At 38.8% G+C, this 22,637-nt stretch overlaps 1 pseudogene; it reads left to right on the top strand.

Moving 5' to 3' along the window:
- The window catches only part of LOC100732610 (pyruvate dehydrogenase (acetyl-transferring) kinase isozyme 1, mitochondrial-like), a 39,843-nt pseudogene extending 23,962 nt beyond the window's left edge, over positions 1-15,881 (top strand).
- Positions 15,882-22,637: the final 6,756 nt, after the last annotated feature.

A 22,637-nucleotide genomic window follows, 5' to 3' on the forward strand; every position in this document is an offset into this window, starting at 1 on the left:
AATGAAACATTTCATTCCAAGCACTTCTTGACTTGATGATTTGTGTTGAGAAGTATTCTGTGATTCTGATAGGTTTTGCTTTATAGGATATTGATTTCTTTCCTCTAACAACTTTTAATATTGTATTCTTGTGCTGAATTTCTTGGATCTTGATTATTGTATGTCTAGGTGTAGATATATTCTGATTATATCTACTTGGATTTCTACATGAGTCATTTATCTGCATATTAGGTCTTTTTCCCATGCTTGGAAAGTTTTCTGCTATTACTCCTACAAATAGTCTTTTTATGTCACTTGTGTTGATTCCTGTTTTTCCACTGACACCTATCATTCTTAAATTATTTTTCCTTGTTCCATTCTGTAATCATTGAAATGTTATTTCCTTTCCCTTGTTATTTTCAAGAGACCTTACCTTTCATCACTGATAGTTGCAATTCTGTGTTCAAGTTCTAGGAGTTTATCTTTGGTTTTTTCCAAGCAGTTTCTCCAGGTTTCAAAGAGGTTTTTAATTTCATGGATATCTTTTTGAGTCTGTTTCATATATTTTATTTCCCTGCATTATTGTTCATTCAAGGTTTCCATCATTTCTCTATGCTTCTCTTTTTTTAGATGTGTTATCTTTAGATATGCTCAGCAAATTTTTAATTATGCTTGTGGTTTTTTCTGTGACTTGAGATATTATTTCTGATCTGATTACTTTTATAACCCCTTGTAGCAGTTTTTATTTCAGTTTCTATTCCCTCAGAAAGACTGTTTCCCTAGTTCAGTTGCTATCCCCTCAGAAATTTCTGGTGTTGATTACCAAGTTCTTCCATGTCTATGTCTCCTGGATTTGTTCTTTTTTGGCTAACGGTCTCTGATTGCTCTTTCATCTTGATATTTTCCTTCAGATCAGCCAGTTGTGGGGCTCCAGGCATACACCTTAATGGCTGCCTGTCTTTGGTATATGGAAATGTGCCAGGCACCTATGAAGCTAGGTTCCAGGTAGGTAATGGGGTATGGTACAGACTTTTCCAGTTGGGAACTGCTCATAGAAGCTTCTATGATACCCATGGGTGCACAGGGGCAGGGCTGCTTTTTCTCTTAGCTTATATGGCTATATCAGGCCTCTTTCCATGGCACATCTGGTGGTTTCTCCCGTCCCATATTGGCTGCCCTTAGGAAAAAAAAAACATTCTTGATGGTGATAGGCAGGCACATGGAGTATGTCTGTTGACTTTTTGAACATATGTCTCACAGATGGTTTCTTGGAGAGGAGAATGTTCAGTTGCTTCTCCTGGCCCTTGCTCACTACCCATAAGATGCAAGTGTCCCTGATAGTGGTAGGCAGGCATCTAGGGTGTGTCCGCCTGTTTCTCCTGGTGCATGTTGAATACCTGCAGAAAGTCAGTGCCCCTGATGGCAATTGGAGTCACACAATGCATATCTGTATTACATACTGGCTAAATCAATTCAGCTAGCAAACAGTAATATAGCATCTAGGACAGCTAAGCTACTGACAAAATGTGTTAACTATTAATCTGATACTTTTGACTATAGGATCAAGTTCTACAGTTATATAACAAAATCTAACATATACCAGGAACTAGTAAATACTTATTTCCCTTTTAGCAGAATGCCTTTCCCCTATTGTGGGGGAGAGTTGTGTCAAGAGTGAACGGAGACAAGATAGAGAGTGCTAATGACAAATATAGTAGAAACAAAGCAGGATGACAAAGGACAATCACACAAGGTTTGGGAAGTTGGAGGATACAGGAGAGGAAAGGTGAAAGAGAAAATGTATGAATTTTGAAGTGAATCAGGAAGAAAAGAGACAATCTTTACTCACTTGAAGATATCACAATTTCAAAAATATGAGTAGAAAAACAAAAATAAAAGTAAAAAGCCTGACTAATGAAAAAAAAGAGAGAAGGAAAAAACAATAACCAAAACCAAAACCCAACCAAAACAAACATAGCCAAAAAAACAAACAAACAGACAAAAAATCTACCCCAAGACAAAAAAGGGATAACCAGTTACACATAATGAAATAAAAGCAACACAGTTCTTCTGGTGTTCACAGATCAATAGTAGAATCCAAGTCAGTTCCCAAAAATGTGTTGTGTAATCCGTCCAGGTTGCTCTTGGCCTCTGGGTATGGGGTCTGGAACTGTTCTGTTGCTGGAGTTCTCCAGAGCTCTTTCCTATAGAGTGGTGTCCCCATTCATTTCTATTCCGAGTGTCTATGTGCTCTTCAGGCTGGTTCCTGTAGCTTACCAACTGCTCACCCTTTACTTTTGCTTCTGACTCTTGCATGCTGCTGGTTTCACCAGTAGTTTTGTGTGCTTCTCAACCAGGGCCTTGTCTGGATCTTACTGGTCCCACCCAATATTTACATGCATCCCCACACCTGGGTCTGACCTTATATTTTTGGTGCCTTGTTTCACTCACTGACTTCGTTCTGCACTGTTGATTTGTACTTTTCTGTGTTGTTTAATATGTCCTGAAGCACGTGCCACTTACTGGGTTGGACTGCTGAGTCTCATTTCCTACATGTGGCATGTGATTATGCTGGGATTCCACTCTCATTTCTACTCTATTGATGTTTATTTTCCTCTTCTTTTGTAAGATGGGTATAAGACGGCTTATTTATTCTACAAAAAAACCCAATTATTTCATTCATTGATACTTTTATTGATTTTTAGTTTGAATTTCATTAAATTTTTATTCAGATCTTTATAATTCCTATCATTCAATAACTTTTGAATTTGATTACCCATTTTTCTTGCAGTTTGAGACGCATTATTAGCTTATTCATTTGAGATCACTCTATTTTTCTTATGTATGAATTCACAGTTATAAACTCTCGGTTAGATCTTCTTCCATTGTTTCCCTGAGTGACTTCCATATTTTAAGCTGTTCATCTTGAGTCACAATCCCCACTGTGAGAGCTACTTCTATTTCCCTGAAACTTCCAGGTGATTCTGAGGCACAATAAAGATGAGGAACTACTGACCTCAGCAAGGTATGTGATAATATGTTTGGCCATCATGTGTGTGATACTATAGTCCATATCATCAACACAGATAAAACTGGAACACTGAGCACAGGCTTAACACATTGGCTTGCGGAGGAGTCATCAAGGCCATGAAACAAGCAAAACACTACTGACACCTGAAGAAAGACTGCATAATTCTGAGTCTCAGAGGAGTTTGTTACAATAAAATGAAGAAAGCCTCACTGTGAAAACATGCAGATAATTCACGCCCTGGTCATTCTTAGCAACTATGCTTCTCTGTGACAGAATTTTTGTTAAATATAAGATAAGCGTTCTAAACTGAGTCACCACAAACTGTCAAAAGCAGTAAGTGGAACATTGTAGTAGCCAATTTTAATATCCAGAAAATATTACAAACACACCATGATTAATTTCTCCAGAATACAAAAGAAGTACCTGACTAAGGGTGATATAAACTTCAGAAAGATGCTTACGGTTCTGTTTAATGGAAATTTACAGGCAACTGTAATCAGTGCGTGTAACCAGTGATCTCACTCATAATGAAACTATTAGGATCCACTGAAAGAGCAATTGATCTCCAAAAGGCCTAACAGTTTGTCACAAAACTGTACAGAGGGCTGGGGATTTAGCTCAGTGGCATAAGTGCCCGCCTTGCAAGCAGGCAGTCGTGAGTTCGATCCCTGTTACTGGTAAAAACGAAAAAGACAAAAAAAAAAAAACAAACTGTACAGATATGTGGAAAAAGTATGCTTATAACCATCATGAAATTCTAGACTGGTATGAAACTATTATTTTTTATTGTGCAACTGGATATTAAATTAGCTCAATACAAATATAACAAGAATATTGCTTTCTCTAATTGATACTTAGATGGATTTTCCACTTGCTTTTATTTCTTGGGAGACAGTTTGCATTGCTTTTTTTTTTTTCTTCTGGCCACCATCAGATACAAGGGAATGATGTGTTTCCCTTAAAGAATCTTTCTTTAAAACCCTGGTTTCCATCTCCTCTGCTGAGAATCCCTACATGGCTGTGACTCTTTCCTTTTTTGAATGAAAGTGATGACAGGATCCTGAAGCAAAAGGCAGAGGCCACCAAATCTTGAAGTGGGGCTGACATCTACAGGGTTTAGTCATGAGTCTCAAGTTATACTTCAACACAAACTTTTGAGCAAAGTGGAAATGTTTATACATTGTTACTACTGAGGAAGTGTAAATTTCTTTTACATCATGAGGTGGACACTAACACTTGAGGTCCAGTGCAGTAAGGTATGGTTTGGATGTGGTATAAGTTTATTCTAGTGACTTGTGTAATGAATCTGTATTTCTCATGTTGAGAAAGTTAGGAAGTGGTGGAATCTTCGAGACACAAGATGAGAAGTCTTCTTTCTCTCTGAAGGGATTAAGACAGAATGGCAGTAAAATATTGGACTTGGTCCTGTTATATGTAACAGGTCATTTATATGTAAACATTTGTCCCACAAAGCCATTTCATTATCTGCCATGTGGCTGCTCACCATTAATAATAAATTTGTTCAAAGAGATGATTAAAATCATTTGCTTTATTTTTACCATTTCACCATATGCATAACCCTCATCGTATAAACTGGAAATTTTTTCAAATCTTGTTTTACAAATGCGTGGCATAAGCTTATTATACCTGAGATTGGGATGGAAAGGAATAAAGACTATAAACTTAAACCAGACTTTCATGAACATTTCAATCCAATGTACATTGTGCCTTTCTCCATGCAGTGCCCTTTAGATGATGTCTTCAGTTATTCATGCTGGATACCGTATGAGAGAGTGAAAATATCCTTGGGTAGAGTTTGAAGAGATGCAAAGGAAAACTATCATATTACTTTTGGCACACTCTTTCTTAGCACCTCCTTCATTTCCTCTAATGACCTCATCAGCACTATCTCTGTTTCATAGTATTTGTCATATTTTAGTCTCAGGAAGGGTCATTAACAGTGAAATGAATTCTGTGTTATATACCGCACTACATCTGGTTGGCCACCCCAAGCACTATTTCATGTTATTGTTTTCTTTTCATCCTATGGTAGTATTGCAAGCAGCATGTTCTGTGTAGTGAGAAGTGTGATGGTTTTGAACCAAGCTGGTGTTTTTAATACTCTCTCTGATGCTATTGGTAGACATGAGAGGTAACTTGCTGGCCATGGTTTCTCCAAGGCATCCCTTTGTTTATTTAAATTTTGTATTTTAAAGAGACTAAAAGAATACACAATATAACATGAAATTTATACATATGTGTTAGCACATGTTAGATTCTTTTTCATCCACTTTGCCTTCAACTGCTCCACCTCTTCTTCTTCCTATTAGATAGACACCTATATACTTCCTCTTATCTCTCTTTCATTTTGCTCTTTGTGTATAATTTGGGTTTTTAATTTTTTATTTTAAAGAAATAAAATAAAAGAGAATATAGCAAGGCAAATAAGAACATAATAATGCAAGCAACACAGCACTTTAGAACAAGGCAACTTGTCATCAACAATAGCCACTATAATATCTCCATTCTTTGACATAGTTGAGCATACCTTCACACACAATAATCTCAAACATAATGAAATACTATAAAACCATTCAAAAGAATGAAAGCATTACAGGACTTCACAACCAAATAATAGGAAACAAACAACAGCTACAATAATATCTCATTTTTCTCAAAAATTTGTACTCTCTCACATAATAAAAATCAAATAAAATACAAGATAAAACCAATCAAAACATAAGAACAGAAACATGGTAGGACTTCAAAACAAGATGATAGTGAATCAGCAATGGCCTCCGTAATATCTTGTTTTCTTCAAAATAACTGTCCATACCACCACACATAATTAAATCACAAAACACAATAAAACCAATTGAACCAATGAATGAAAGCATTATAAGATTTCAAAGCATTATAATAGGAAACAATGATTACTGGAAAATATTCCATTATATTCAAAACAGTTGCCCACACCATCTGACAACATAAAATCTAACAAAATGGGCGGAGCTTGAGACCATACTCATAAGTGAAGTAAATCAAAATCACATGTATAAATACTGAATTGTTTCGGGACTTCCGGGAGAACATGGCGGACAGATAACAGCAACTACCGGAGGCTCTCTGAAAGACTCGGCTCAGAAGCCAGGAATGGTGTGGACTAAGGAGACATAAGCAGGTGAAGATATGCTCTGCTGACTCAGGAACGAACTGGACTGAGAGAAACCAACTTGGAATGCAGTCCTGGTGCTAAAACAGGAACAGAAAAGCCTCGGTAAAGAGGCTGGAACCGCGCCATTGTAAGCCGCGATTTGGGTTTCCCGCCGCGCGGCGGCTGGCTGCCTCTACAGTGGCTCGGCAAGGAGAGAGACGCACGGAAGCTCTGAGAACGGCAATCTGCGAACGGCAGGGAGGCGTGCACTGACTTGTGGGGAGGTGAGTGAGAGAAACTGACACTCTACCACAGTTTGACTCCAGCAGAGGACTTTCTGGGCCCGAGCAGTCCTGCGGGAACAGGGTGCGGTGGTGACTCCAGCCACACATCCCCCTCTCGGGCGGGATTGGTGAAAAGTGCCTGGCCTGCGTGACGCTGCCGGCGGACCTGGTAGGCTGTCCCAACCCAGATCCCAGAGCCTGACGGTGGCCAGGAGGGGAGACGCGTAGGCTGCCTGGTCCGTAACTCCCTGGTGCGCTGCGGTGGGCGGGAACACCTAACTGGCACAATTCGATCAGGCTGTGGCTGACTGGGAGAGAAGCTGAGCCTCTTATATAAACTTGCATATATAAGGAACAGAGAAAAAGAGGCAGCATGGGAAGAGGCAGCAACAAGAAAGGCTCCTCGGCCCCCAATTCTGAGAAGCAGGCAATAGCAGACACCGCACCAATACACATAAGGCGCCATATAGAGAGCCTCATAGACCAATTCAGGAATGAAGTTATCAACGACCTGAAGCTAGAAGTATGCAGAATAGTTAGAGAAATGCTAAGTACCACCCAAGAAAAAACAGATGGTGGAATGGAAGAACAGAAAAAAAGGGGAGAATTGTTTGATGGAGAAAACAGAGAAAGCATAGAATATGTGAAGCAGGTTCAAAGGGACTACCAAGGTACTAAGAAGTCTATCGAAGACTGGCATAACAGCTTGAAAGAAACTAAGGACAGACTATCTGAACTTGAGGGCAGACTTGTAATATGGGAGAATGAAATGAAAAACTTCTTAAAAATAACAAAGAAACAAACAGCAATAATACAAAGACAAGAAGATGATAAGAGGATCCATAACTTAAGGATTAAGAACATAAAAGAAGAAGTAGGGACACAAACAAGTGAACTACAAAAGCTACTCACAGAAATAATCCAGGAGAATTTTCCTAATTTAGCAAAAGGTAAAGATACTCAGATGTATGAGGCATACAGGACCCCAGCTACCTACAACCCTAACAGAGAAACACCCAGGCATATAATAATAAAAATTCCAGAAATTCAATACAAGAACAGAATATGAAAAGCTGTCAGAGACAAGAAACAGACCACTTACAAGGGAACACCCATCAGAATTACAGCAGATTTCTCTGCACAAACCATCAAATCACGAAGAGCATGGGGGGAAATAATTCAAGCTTTGAAAGATAATAATCTCCAGCCAAGATTGAGATATCCTGCACAACTGTCCCTGGAAATTGATGGAAAAACAAGGTGCTTCCAGGATAAAGAGGAACTGGGGGAATTTGCAACCACCAATTCAACTCTACAGAGAGTATTGCAGGATATTCTAAAAAAAGAAAAATACAAAGAATCCAGAAATAATGGCAGAGAGGCCACAACGAATGGAGCAGAGAACAAAATGAAGAAGACAAACTGACAGCTACTGACAGAAAAAGAGCTCAACAGAAATGAGGCAGAGAAGATTGGATGATAGGAACAGCTATTTTGGAGAAAATGACATCTTAATAGGTAATACTGATTTAGTATCATCTTGTTTTGAAGTCTCATCTAGCTTTTGTCCTTCTGTCTCCAATGGTCTAAATAGGCTGTATCTTATTGGATTTTATTATGTACGATAGTATAAGCAAAAACCTTTTAAAGACAAGGAGATTATACAGAAGCCATTGTTCATTTTCTGTTAGTCAATTCTAAATACTCTGTAATGCTGTCATTCTCTTGAATGGTTTTACATGTTTTTGATATACTTAATGCTACAGTATACGAAGTTGTACTCAAGGATTTCAAAGAAAGAGACAATATGGTAACTACTTTTAGGTTAGGATTATCTGGTGGTGAAACACTATTCTGCTTAAATGGTTATGTTTTGATCTGCGCTGTTTCATTGTTATGCCCTCTTTTATCTCAATCTCCACTCCATTATTTACTTTTTTATCTTTATCCTTTTAATTAAAGGGAAAAAAATAGCAGGATATATTATAGTAACCCACTTTGACTTTTCATTACCTTATTTAAAGCCCTGTATTACTCTCACCATCTGGTTTTTGACTGATGTTCCCCTATTCTGTTTTGCTGGATAGTATCAGGTTCGAAAGTTTAGGCATCAGCTGTGAAGATAATGAGATTCATTATGACGCCCATTCTTGTTGACTTTTATCTACTTTTGAAGACCTACAATGTCTCCAATGTTTTGGTTTTGTCGGTTTTATTCTTTACTGTTTTGTTCAATTGTATTATAACTAATGATATAGGCAATTCTATTAGAGATAGCGGGAGGCATTATGGTAACCATTGTTGATCACCTTGTATTATGTTTTTACATTATCTATTATGTCCACCCTTTTGACTTGACCGATTCTGTTCTGTTATGTCACATTTGGTTTTACTCTCTTCCAAAAAAGTAATAAGAACCATGGGAGCAATGAAACCCAAAATGTGTAATAGTCATGGTACAAAAAAGAGGAAAAGAAAGTGCTCTAAACTATATAACTGCATGTATATTTAAGTGTATAAGATAGAAAATGATATCACAGAGTTTTATTGGATCAATGAACAGAACTGTTTGCAGTATCATTGATGGAATGTCCACTTTACAAGCTTTAATTTTGTGACTTGAACAATTATTTCTAAGATGACAATATGTAATCCATTAACTAGTGATTTCCTACTGTTCATTTTTTTTCTGTAAATCTGTATAACTTGTACCCTTTCCCTGCTTTTTTTTCTTTTCTCCTTAAATAAAATTTAAAAAAAAATACTGAATTGTTTCCCTAGTGTAAGAAATGATAAGAATACACAAAAGTATGTGGTAATCATGATTCCCCATTATGTGGCTTTGAAACCTTATAATGTTTTCACTCATAAATTGGAATTGTTTTATTCTGGGTTGTTTAATTTTACAGGCAAAGAGATAATATAGAAACCATTGTTCATTTTCTGTTAGTGAGTTCTAAATACCCTGTAATACTTTCATTGCCTTGAATGGTTTCACACTGTCTTGATATGTTTGAAGCTATAGTATACGAAGTTATACTCAAATATTTCAAGGAAAGAGACACTATGGTAACTACTATTATGTCAGGTTATCTGGTGGTGAAACACTATGTTGCTTAAATTGTTCTGTTCTGACCTGTGTTGTTATGTTGTTATGTCCCCTTTTATCTTGATCTCTTTTCTTAAAAAAATTATTTTTTATGATTTTTTAATTAAGGGAAAAATAAATTTAAAAATATCAGGATATATTATAGTAACATTTTTGTTTTCCTATTAACTTGATTTGAACCCTTGTGTTACTCCACCATCTTGTTTTGGCTGATTTTACTCTATTCTGCTTTGTTTGATAGTATCAAGTTTGAGGGTATAGGCAACTACTTTGAAGGCAATAAGATTCACTATGATGCCAATTCTGGTTTGACTATTATCTTCTGTTGAAGTCCTGTAAAGTCTCCAATGTTTAGGTTTTATTGGTTTTATTCTGTACTCCTTTGTTCAATTTTATCATACTTGATGATATAGGCAACTCTTTTTAAGATAGCAAGAGGCATTATGGTAACCATTGTTGATCACCTGGTATTCTGTTTTTACATCATGCACTATGTCCATCCTTTTGTTTTGACTGACTCAGTTTTTTTTTTTGTTGCTGTTGTAACATTTGGTTTTGTTCTCTTCAAAAAAAGTACTAAGAACTGTGGGAGTAATAAAACCCAAAATGCGCAAATGTTATTGTAAAAAAGAGATGGATGAAAGTGCTCTAAAGTATATAACTGCGTTATATTTAAGTGTGTAAGATAGAAAACCGTATTACTAAGTTCTTGTTGGATCATTGAACAGAACTGTTTTCAATCTCACTGTTTGAATGTCAACTTTGTATGCTTTAATTTTATAATTTGAAAAACTATTTCTAAGATGACAATATGTAATATATTAACTAGTGATTTCTTACTGTTTATTTTTTTGAAATTCTGTATTACTTGTACCCTTTTACTGTTTTGTTTTTTTCTTTAAATAAAAATAAATAAGTAAATGAATAAACAAAAAAGGACAGAACAAAGCCAAACCTTAACAAAATTATGTAAACAATATGAGAGTTCAAGATAAGATAGTAAGCAATTGACATTAGTTTTCACCTTTCCCTAGATGTTTCTTCCCCTTTGCTCTTGCATTAACTATTTTGACTTTCCATACTATTAACTCCTTTTATTTCTTATGCTATGCTTCACGCATATGAGTTCAAACTGTTTTGGCCATGAATATGATCTCCAATTGCTTTTATTTACCTACAAGAGTCATGAGATTATTCCATTTTATAGCTGGGGAGTTTTCCACTGCATGAAAATACCGTAAGTATATGGCAATAATGATTCTCAGTCACATTGGTTTGAAGCCATAAAATGTTTTCACTCATTAATTGCAGTGGTTTTAACCTGGGTTGTTCAATTTTAGTATCTATGATAGTACAAATAGCTATTTTGAAGAGAACAACACAACATAAAAGCTAGTGCTGATTTAATATCATCTTGTTTTGAAGTCCCATCAAGCTGTGGTATATGTGTTTCCACTGGTTTTAACATGTTGTATCTTACTATATTTCACTATATGCTATAGTATAAACAAAATTCTTTATGGGCAAAGAGATAAAAAAGAAACCATTGTTCATTTTCTATTACCTGGTTCTAAATACCCTGTAATTCTTGCATTCTCTTGAATGGCTTCACACTGTCTTGATATGCTTGATGTTATAGTATACAAAGTTACACTCAAATAATTCAAGGAAAGAGGCACTATGGCGACTACTATTATGTTAGATTATCTGGTGTTGAAACACAATGATGCTTGAAAGGTTCGGTTCTGCCCTGCATTGTTCTGTTACAATGTCCTCTCTTATCTCAATCTCCCCATTTTTCAAATTAATCTATTTTCTCTCATTTTTTTAATTAAGGGAAAACTAAATATAAAATAGTGGGACATATTATAGTAACTTTCTTGGTTTTCCTATTAAACTGATTTGAACCCCAGTATTGCTCTCCCCGTTTTGTTCTGTCTGATTATTGTATATTCTATTTTGTTTGATAGTATCATGTTTGAGGGTATAGGCAACCACTTTGAAGGCAATAAGATATACTATGATGCCCATTATGGTTTGACTATTATCCTTCTTTTTGAAGTCCTGCAAGGTCTTCAGTGTAGGTTTTCTTGGTATTGTTCTGTACTGTTTTGATCAATTCTATTATACCTGATGATATAGACAACTCAGTTTAAAAATAGCAAGAGGCACAATGGTAACCACTTTTGATCACCTGGTATTCTATTTTTGCATCATGTGCTATGCCCACCCTTCTGTTCTAACTGACTCTGTTTTGCTTAGTCACATTTGGTTTTATTCTCTTCAAAAAAAAGTAATAAGAACCGTGGGAGTAATAAAACCCAAAAAGTCTGATTGTTATTGTAAAAAAGAGAGGAAAGGAAGGTGGACTAAGGGATATAACCGCAAGTATGTTTGTGTGTGAAGGATGGAAAACCATATTACTGAGCTTTTGTTGGATCATTGAAAGGAACTGTCTCAAATTTCACTGTATGAATGTCCACTTTATATGCTTTAATTTTGTAATTTGGACAACTGTTCCTGGGAAGATAATATGTAACCTATTAACTGGTGATTTCTTACTGTATATTTTTTTCTTGAATTGTATTATTTGTACCCTTTTACTTTTTTTGTGTGTCCTTTCTTTTTTTCTCTTTAAAAAAAAGATAAAGTGGTTGAGTGTGCTTGTAGTTGTGGTTGTATCTTCTAGTCTATTGCACTGACCTTCAGCTCTGTTTTGATTTCAATATCATGTTGATTTTACTACAGTTGCTTTGTAGTATAACTTCAAGTCAGGGACTGTGATCCCTCCTGCCTTGCCTTTGCTGCTTAGAACTCTTTGCTATTCTAGATCTCTTTGGTTTCCAAATGAATTTTAGGAATCATTTCTCTACATCTACAAGGTATGTTGATGGTATTTTTATTGGGATTGCATTGAATCTGTATAACAGTTTTGGGAGAATGGCCATTTTCACAATATTTATTCTTCCTATCCATGAGTAAGAGATGTCTTTCTATATTCTGAGATCCTCTACAATTTCTTTTTCATTGAATTATAATTTCCTTATATAGAGAGTTCACTTCTTTCCTAAATATTTCACTTATTCGGATGCTAGTGTGAAGTCTGTGGCTTCTCTTACTTCTCTCTCTGTGTGTTTTTGTTGTTAGTGTATAAGAATGGTATTGACTTTTTAGTATTGCTTTTATATCCAGCTACATTGCTGCATTTTTTATTATATCTAGGAGTCTTTCAATGGAGTTTGGGGGACTTTTATGTAGAATATCATGTCATCTGCAAAAAAATGATAATTTAACCTCCTCTTTTCCTATCTTTGACACTTTAGTTTCTCTCTCTTGGCTGACTGCTCTGGCTAGTCTTTCTAGTACTATATTAAATAGGAGCTATGATAAAGGACATACTTGTCTTGTGCCTGATTTTAAGGTCACATTTAGTATGATGCTGCCTGTTAGCTTGTCATAGATGGCATTTATCATACTGAGGAAAGGACCATCTATTCCAATTTTCTGTAAGGTTCTTATCATTAATGAATGTTGGACCTTATCAAAAGCTCTTTCTGCATCTATAGAAATGATCATTTGATTCTTACTTTTGGCTTTATTGATACAGTAGATTACATTTGTTGACTTATGTATGTTGAGACATCCCTGCATAGTGCATAATCTTCTTGTCATGGTGTAATATAATCAATTTGTCATGGTGTATAATCTTCTTGATGACTTGCTGCATCCTATTTGCCAATATTTTATTGAGGATTTTTGCATCTGTGTTCATTAGAGATATTCGCCTGTAGTTCTCTTTTTCACGTTGGTCTTTCTCAGGTTTGATACTAGAGTAATATTTGCTTCCAGGAATGACTTAGGAAGGATTGCTACCCTTTTGAATTCATTGAAGAGTTTGAGAAATGTCAGCCTTAAGTCTTCTTTATATTTCTTTTAGAATTCCTCAGTGAATCTGTCTGGGCCTGGCCATTTCCTGTAGGTAAGAACTAATTACATTTGCAATTAATACAAACTGGGTTTTTATTTTCTTTTAGGTCACTGAACCACAGATAGAAAAGCCTTTGTGTCTTTAATGTGGGTCTTGTCTTTTGTGGTGCCTTGTTTAATGTTTTAGCCCTCAACTGATTATGTACAACCTCGGCATGCCTTTAAAAAGTATTTTTCTTTCTTGTTAAAATGTAAATATATATATCAATATATGTATGCATATATATTTACACATATATACATGTTTATGGTTTTTAAAATTAAATTAACTTAACAAGTGAATCCAGATCATACTGTTATTGAGCCAGTTAAAAAGTTACAGTTTTTAAAGTGTAACATTTTAAGGTTGTAAAAAGACATAAAATGAGACTACTAAAAGAAAGTTACTTTAAGGATTTTGTTAAAAGTTCTAATATCGTCTAAAAAGCTAGAGAAAAGGTAATTGACTGGTAATAAATAAAAAAGAGAGAAAATCAAATATGTTCAGAATTTGACAGTATTGGATCAGTAAACCTTTACTGCAAAATGTTTCCATTAAAATAAGATTATACTCCAAAAAGGGGGAAGGACAAACTGGTGCTCTTTGTCATCCCAAGTTTATATAATGATGATGTCAGTGTTGACCATTATATAAAATATATTTGCCAGTGAAACTAAGAACTAAAAAGGACTGTAATTCTCAGTCCCATCTGGACTAGGAGCCATCAGCATTCAGAATCACCAGACTCCTCTTCCTCAACCCCCTTTTTCTAAGGACCCTCAGGACCCTATTTCTCTTCTGGAATCTTTCTTCTCCATTTATCATCCCACTTAGTGTGACTGCCCAATTTTGCAGGTTCTGTTTACAGCAGAAGAGAAATAGAATATTTGTATCATAGGATAAAAAGCAGTGTGCATTCCAGAAAACCCATCCTCTGATCCTGAATGCCAAAACCATGTTTTCCCACAGGGTGTTTGTCCCACCCCAATTGGACAACCAGAAGTAAGGAGGCTCTCAATCGGTAACACCAGTTGTTCTCAGAAGCCCTTAAGGATGCTGCCAGAAAACCCACCAATTTTGTCCAAGGTAGCAGAGGTGAAAAAATTGGCTGATGAGTCTCCCTCAGGTTTTCTGGAAAGATTGCTAAAGGCCTATTACACTTGTATACCTATAGATCCGGTAGCACCTGAAAATCAAGGGCCATTAATATTGCCTTTGTAACTGTTGGCCCAGGATATTAAATGAAAAATTGCAAAGGCTTGAGGGATTTGAGAGAATGCCACTCAGTTAGGTATTAGAGATTGTCAAATATCAAAAGATATTTGACAACAGGGAGGACCCTAAAGACCAGAAGTGGATGAAGGCACTGGGAATGCTAGCTGACAAAGTCACCAAGCCTGATACGAAGTCTCCTCCACCCCTAGATAAAAATCAATGCACTTATTGCAAAGAGAAGGGGCATTTTGCAAAAGGACTGTCCCAAGCTCTTCCATGGGCTTTAGATCTTTCCAAGGGGCTTGATTACATGGCAGCTGAATAGCCACCTTGTCTGTGGGTGATTTCCCCAATGTCCCTCCTAGTAAAAGAGGCTCAAATAATTTACTTTTGAATGGAAACTTTTAATTGTCTCCCCCCATTCACTGGAGACTCTCAAGGCTCTGCCAGACTGATAGATGCCTAACTCCTGAGTCATGCACAATCAGGCATTACTTCTGGATCCAATTATCATCAGTTTCAAGGGGACAGCAGCTTTAAACCCAGCTACTCTGCTCCCTGGAGGTTATTGATCATCTCACAGGGTTTTGACCAGACTTGACAGATGAGCCACTGTCCAAACTTCCATCATATTTCTCTGATGAAACAGGTACATCTATCAAGGTAAGTGGGTCACAGGAGCCACCATCACTATGGTCTCTCAGATTCTATGGTAACAAACCTTGGAGCCAAGAACATCAGTGTAGGGAGCTGGGGGACAGCCCCATTGCTGCCTCCCTGCCTCTCCCTGTCCTATGGGCACAGTGCATCTGCGTACATTAACCATAATCCTTTCCTGCTTACGCCACATACCCGGATGTGACGATGACCCTGTTGTATCATCCCCATAGCCTCTTCCTGTCCCACCAACCTACCCTTGGCCTACAAAAGATGTAATCACTTCTGAAATAAACAGGGTTGGATTGGACTCTCTCAACTTGCCTCAGTCTCTCTCTCTGTCTCCCCCATGTCTTTATTTAATCCCTGTTCCCCCTCCAGGTACACCCCACGGATTGATCCATGAGCCAGATCAAGTGGCGCCCAGCGTGGGGGCTCCTGGCATGGGGAAGTCAACGAGGGAGCCATTTGAAAAAGCCGGCTAAAAGTGAAAGCAAATTGAACCAAAGATCACGGTGAAAGGAAAAACAAACTAAATCGAAGACTAAGGCTAAAAGCAAAAGGACATTAAATCAAGAACCGAGGCCTGCATGGATGACTACCCGACATCCTGCCCGAGTCATGGTGAGTGAACAGCGACCCCATTCCCTTTCCCGGACATGGGTCAAGCATTGAGTGAACATGAAGTGTTTGTGGGAGGCCTTATAAAGGCATGAAAGACAAGAGGGATAAGGGTTAGAACAAAAGAATTATTGCAGTATATTCAATTTATTCATAAGGTTTGCCCTTGGTTCCCCCTAGAGGGTTCTATAGATACCAAGAGGTGGAAAAGAGTAAGAGATGCTTTAAAAGATTATTATAGGGTTTTCGGCCTGGAAAAGGTTCCAGTGACCACCTTTGCATACTGGAATTTAATCTCTGAGCTGCTTGCCCAGCAGCACGCAGATCCTCAGATTGAGGAGACTGTCACACAAGGCCCTCTGAGCTACACAGCCTTATAGTGCTCCTAAGATGGCGCCTGCCTCTGACAAGCCTCATGGTGCTCTTAAAATGGCGCTTGCCTCACTTCTGCCACATCAGCGTGGGTCCCTCTCCAAAATGGCATTTCCAGGGATGGAAACAAACGTACCTTCCCAAGATGGCACCGCACAGCTGCAAGACGGCATGGGCACCACGCCGCTAGCTCCACAAGTCATTAGGACTCATACACCATTCACAGTGGCAGCTTTAAAAGAATTAATGACAGCAGTTTCCCAATATGGCCCTACAGCTGCTTTAACGCTTGCTGTTTTAAATTCTCTGGCTGATGGCTGGCTCACACCTACAGACTGGTAAAGATTGGCCCAATTGACTTTATCGGGTGGGGATAATCTTTTGTAAAAATCAGAATATACAAAAAAATTGCAAGGAAACTGCCAGCCACAATACACAGGCTGGCAATAGGTGGGACCTTAATATGTTAATAGTGGAAGATGCCTATGCATGTAGAAAGGCTCAAAAATAGTTTAATCCAACACTTTTCACTCAAATTCAAACAGCAGCTACTCGAGCATGGAGAAAGCTGCCTACAAAAGATAATATAAGCTCCTCTCTCACTAGCATTAAGCAAGGCCCAGATAAACCCTTTTCAGAGGTTGTTGATTGCTTGATTGCTGCTGCTAGTGGAGTCTTTGGCCATGCTGATGCAGGCACTGATTTTGTTGAACAGCTGGCTTTTAAAGGCACCGGCACCATCTGCCAGGCCACTATCAGACCTCGTAAAAATAGAACAGGCCTAACAGGATATATACACCTTTGCTGTCACTGCTACCTTGCAGGGGTTTGCAGTTGGACAGTTCTTATCTCAAAAGCATGAACAGGACTGTTTTGCTGTGGAGTGACTGGTCATTTTACAAAAAAGACTCCAGAGATAGAGATTCCAATGTCAATTACTTTTACTCATTTAACTGATTGGAGTGATATTGGTCTAGTCTCTTAAGTTTAATTTCAGCATATGTAAAGATGGGGACAGCTGGTAAAAGGAGAATGAGAGACATTATGGTAGTTATTATTGTCTTCCCCAATGTCAGATCTTAAAGACCTGAGAAACCTTCATCATCCTGTGATGATTTGATTAGTTCTATAATATGCAGTGTGTATTTAATGTGCATGAAGATGGAGACAACTGTTTGGAGGAAACTAGAGACAATTAGATGAACAGTGAAGATCTCCAATAGACTTGCTTTAAAATATGTATTTCTTTAAATCTTTTTTAAAAACTGTTTTGTTCTGTTTTGATATGTTTGGTCTTGCCCTCTTTGAGATGGAAGGCAAGTGTGTGGGACTGATAAACATGTTACTGGGTTTTTGTTGGATCATTGGGCAGAGCTGTTGGCAGTGTCACTGTTTGGATATCACTTTACGTGCTTTGATTTTGTGGCCTGGGTGACCATTTCTGAGATGACTGTATGTAACTTGTTAACTGTTGATTTCTTACCATTTGTTTTTCTGTAATTCTGTATTAAGATCCCTAGAAAGCAAGCCAGACAGATAGTAAAAAATTACCTTTCTTGTGCCATACACCTCCCAATTCCACACTTTGGGGTTAATCCTAGGGGACTTATCCTCAATGCATTATGGCAAATGGATGTCACCCACATTCCTGAGTTTGGTAATCTTAAATATGTTCATGTAACTATAAATACCTTTAATGGTTTCATTTATACCTCTCCCCAGGCTATGCTAGTTCTGCCTTTGCTCGTTTCTGTCAATATCTTAATATTGATCATATAAAAGGCATACCTTATAACCCTCAAGGTTAAGGCATAGTTAAAAGGGCACATCTCTCCCTAAAACTCACTGCTGATAAAATAAAAAAAGGGGGGGGGGATGGTACTCCACAAGGAGGACACCTAAAAATATTCTATCTTGTGCCTTATTCATCCTTAATTTTTTAAATTTGGATGCTTCTGAACAGTCAGCAGCCATGTTTTTGGCATTCTGAAACATAAAAGCAATTTGCTTCTGTACTATAGAGAGACCCCCTGAGTAATTCATGGCATGGCCCCGACCCAGTCCTTATCTGGGGATGAGGTTCAGTGTGTGTTTACTCTCAACAAGATAGAGAGGCTAGATGGCTACCTGAGCACCTTGTAAAACAAATAGACAGTTCTTCAAAGACCCCATGCAATGCCCAGGAATAATGTCATTTCCTGAGGCACAATCCCCTATGTTCTCTTACAGGTGACACAACTCCCCAGAGCCCTATGCTGCCTACCCAGCCTTCTCCTTGAGCCGTATCACACCCATAGTGGATTTAGACCCCTGCCAAACAGACTACAACTGCTGACAGCCATGCACACAACCCCCTGTGACTGCGGAGAAGGCTCTTCTCAGTCTGGAGGAACATAAACCAGCCAAATAAACTGCGTCTGGTGTTATGCGAGGCAAGCTCCAAGAAATAGAAGAACGGCTTAAACAGCGACAACAACAAATGACTGCCAACCCCTTCTCCTCGATGTGTGTGCGTGTGTGTGGGAGCTTTTCCCTTACCTAGTGCCCCTTTTGGGTTCCCTAGCTGCCCTATTGCTTTTTCTTTCTGTGAGTCCTTGTATTTTTCAGAGGATTATGATGCTCATTAATAACCAGATAGATGGGTTTATAGCAAAACCCATTCAGGTACATTATCATCAGCTGGAGATGGCAGATCAACAAACCTACTGGGAAGGAATTTCCATGAATGGCCCATATGACGATGCAGCCTAATTGCCCTGGGACAATGGACAGACAGTAAGAGATGGGCAACTAGGGCATGCATGTTAACTCCAATGGCCACCTAAGACAGGCACAAGACCAACTGCTGTCCCACAAGCCCATGACGGGTAAGGACTGGTTGGGTTCATGTAATGAGGTCCTTGACCTAAGACAGATGCTGTCCTCACAGGGCCTGCTATACTCCTGATTAAATAATATAAAAAGGGAGGAGATGTAGGGAGCCGCGCGACAGCCCCATTGCTGCCTCCCTGCCTCTCTCTCTCTCTCTTATGGGCCCAATGCATCTGCCTACATTAACCATAATCGTCTCCTGCTTACTTCACATACCCGGATGTGACGATGACCCTGTTGTATTCATCCTCATAGCCTCTTCCTATCCCACCAGCCCACCCTTGGCCTGTAAAAGATGTAATCACTTCCAGAATAAACGGGGCCTGACTGGACTCTCTCAACTTGCCTCAGTCTATCTCTCTGTCTCCCCCATGTTTTTATTTAACCCCATTACCCCTCCAGGTACACCCCACAGATTGATCCGCAGGCCAGATCACATCAGTCAAATGGGCTGAACTCATTGCCCTCACTGAAGGTCTCAAGTTGTCAGACTGATAGCAAATACACATTTGCTACTGCCCATGTTCATGGGGCCATTTATCAAGAATGAGGTTTATTGACTTCAGGGGGCCAAAGGAATAAAAATACTCCCCAAATTTTGGATTTGTTAGCTTTCATTTGGATGCCAAGGAAGATGGCTATTAAACAATCTGGCAGGTGCTGTTGCCCAAAAAGTGGCCATAAAATCAGTGGGGATTGAGACAGCTTCAGCATTGCTGCTGATTCCACCTACTCTGTCAGAGCCCTTTTCTCAAAAAGACTTGCATTTGGCAGCTCAACTCCAAGCGAATCCTGATATCCCTGAAGGCTGATACCAATTGCCTGATAAGCGAGTCCTCCTCCCTGAGGCCTTGGGATGAGATCTTGTCCAACAAGCTCATTGGTCCACTCAGATGGGAGGATCAGAACTCAGAACTCACTGCCCTTTTTTGAGATCATTTCTTTATCCCTCAGTTACCAAAGCTTACTCAGTCTGTGAGCCTTAGATGCCCTCAGTGCCAGTTGGTGAACCCAAAGTGACCAACAAATGGAATCAATCATTATCATGGGACTATGCATAGAAAATATTGGGAAACAGATTTCACAAAAATGGAAAAGCCTGGACTTCAAGGGAATAAGTATGTATTAGTAATGATAGATACTCTCACTGGATGGGTCGGGGCTTTTCCTACTAAGTCTGAGTCAGCCCTGATAGCAGTTTCCCCAATTTGGCCTCCCTTTATTCATGGGGTCTGACAATGGCCCAGCTTTGATAACCCAGATAACTCAAAAACTAGCCCAAGCCTTGCAGATTGATTGGAAACTCCATTGTGCTTACTGGCCTCAAAGTTCAGGACAAGTAGAAAGGATGAACCAGACTTTAAAAATGGTAATAATTAAGATGGCATTGGAAATTGGTGATAACTGGATCAGTCTCCTTCCTTTTGCCCTCTTGAGTGCCATGTACCCCTTATGTTGCAGGTGTTTTCCCTTTTGAAGTTCCATATGGGAGACCTCCTCCTCTGTTTCCTAAGGTTTCTGAGGAAAAATTAGCTGATCTGGCTAATCAAGATCTTCTTAAGTCTTCAAGCCCTTCAGCTAGTTCTGACTTCAATCCATCAGTTATTCCAAAAACAACAACCTCTGACTGCAGCCCATCCCAAGGACGAATGTCCTGCAGCAGAAACTGGGACACTAGTCCTCATCAAGAGACATCATCATGAGACTCTCAAACCATGATGGGAAGGTCCTTACACCATGGTCCTCAGCACCCCAATCACCATCAAATTCACTAGAAAGCCTGCCTGGATTCATCATTCCCACCTCAAGCCGGTTCCGGCCTCCCACAATGGTCAACCTATAAATAAATGGACTGTTGTTCCCTCCAAAGATTATTTAAAGCTTAAAATTGCCAAATGTATCCAATAATCTTGTTCTTATATGGTCTTCCTTATTGAGACCCCAAAGAGATACCTTATAATCCACTGTTTGGAACTTGGAAAATTACTATTTCATTGGTGAATTATTGATAGCCAATGCTACTGCTCATGGGAAAATTAAGATAGATTTATGTGCCCTATTAAACAACACACTAGCAAAAATTAGACAAAAGAGAATGTTATTCGGTCTGCATGCCATGCTGCATGATTGGTTGCTAATGAAGCCTTGTAGGGACCTATGGAGTCAAAAGAAATTACAGTCCACTGGCTGGTATCTTTCCTCCCAAAAGCAACAGCCAGCCTCTGATCACACTAGTAGGTATTCACAGTCTGGACAGACAGAATATTTTTGTAGACATTGGGGTTGTGAATTTATATCTCCTTGGCAGGGAAACAAAAGGGATCATTATCTTTTCCTCACTCAGAAGACCCCATCTTCCTGCACCCTCAACCAGTGTAATCTTATGACTTTCAGGCCCAAAATCGCAACTGATCTTGTTTGGAAAGCAGGATTACATTATGGTATTAGGTTATGGCTCTCTGGATATGACCTAGGAAGGGTCTTTACCATTCAGTTCATTCCTGGGCCTGTTTGGACATCCCCCACCAGGCCCATAGGCCCTCAGGCTGTTCAGCCAGCTCGATCACTTTCTGTTACTCATCTTCTGCCTTCCTCCAATAGACTTCCTGCTCCTGGAACCTTTTTGCTCTCTGCCATTTCTGTGCCATCCCTAGACCCCTTCGTGCCTCTAGACATTGCTTACCAGTTTCTCAATCTTAGTGCCCCAGACCTCACTGCTGACTCCTGGCTATGCTTCCCATCTCAACTTCCCTTCTATATGGACACCCCTGTGACTATTATAGCAAATCAACTTTTAAATTCCTCTGCAAATGACACCACTTGTTGGTGGCATGCTAGACCCCTGCTCACACTGGACAATATACAGGGTACTCTAGGAACCTGTATTTACTCTGACTCCTACTCCTTGCACAATTCCCCTTATGCTGCACTCTGTAATCTTATCTCTTCAGCTTTGATTCATAATTATTCCTATCCTGCTAATCCGCACCTTGTTGCTCCCAATGGAACCTGGCTTGCCTGCACTTCTGGTATAATCCTTTGTTCCATGCATCACCTGTTCACCCAGTGCCCTGAGCTTTACATATTAGTCCATATCTTTCCCCAGGTGTACTAGTACTCTGGAGATAATGGTAAGAGTCATTTGTTCCCTAGCTTTGACATAAAGAGTCTGGTCTGATTGAAGAAAAAATCCATACTAATACCTGTATTACTGGAAATTAGAATGGCAGGGTCAATAGGTTTAGGAGTTTCCAGTCTAATAGTTGGAGACCAAAATCACAGACACTTAAGTGCACTCATCAACCAAGATCTAGCAGCCCTTAGTGACTCTGTCTCCAAATTAGATTATTCTTTAAGTTCACTGACTGAGATGGATT

The sequence above is a fragment of the Cavia porcellus genome, unplaced genomic scaffold, assembly GCF_034190915.1.
Source record: "Cavia porcellus strain 051 isolate PalLab524CR breed Dunkin Hartley unplaced genomic scaffold, mCavPor4.1 scaffold_7, whole genome shotgun sequence".
NCBI lineage: Eukaryota > Metazoa > Chordata > Mammalia > Rodentia > Caviidae > Cavia > Cavia porcellus.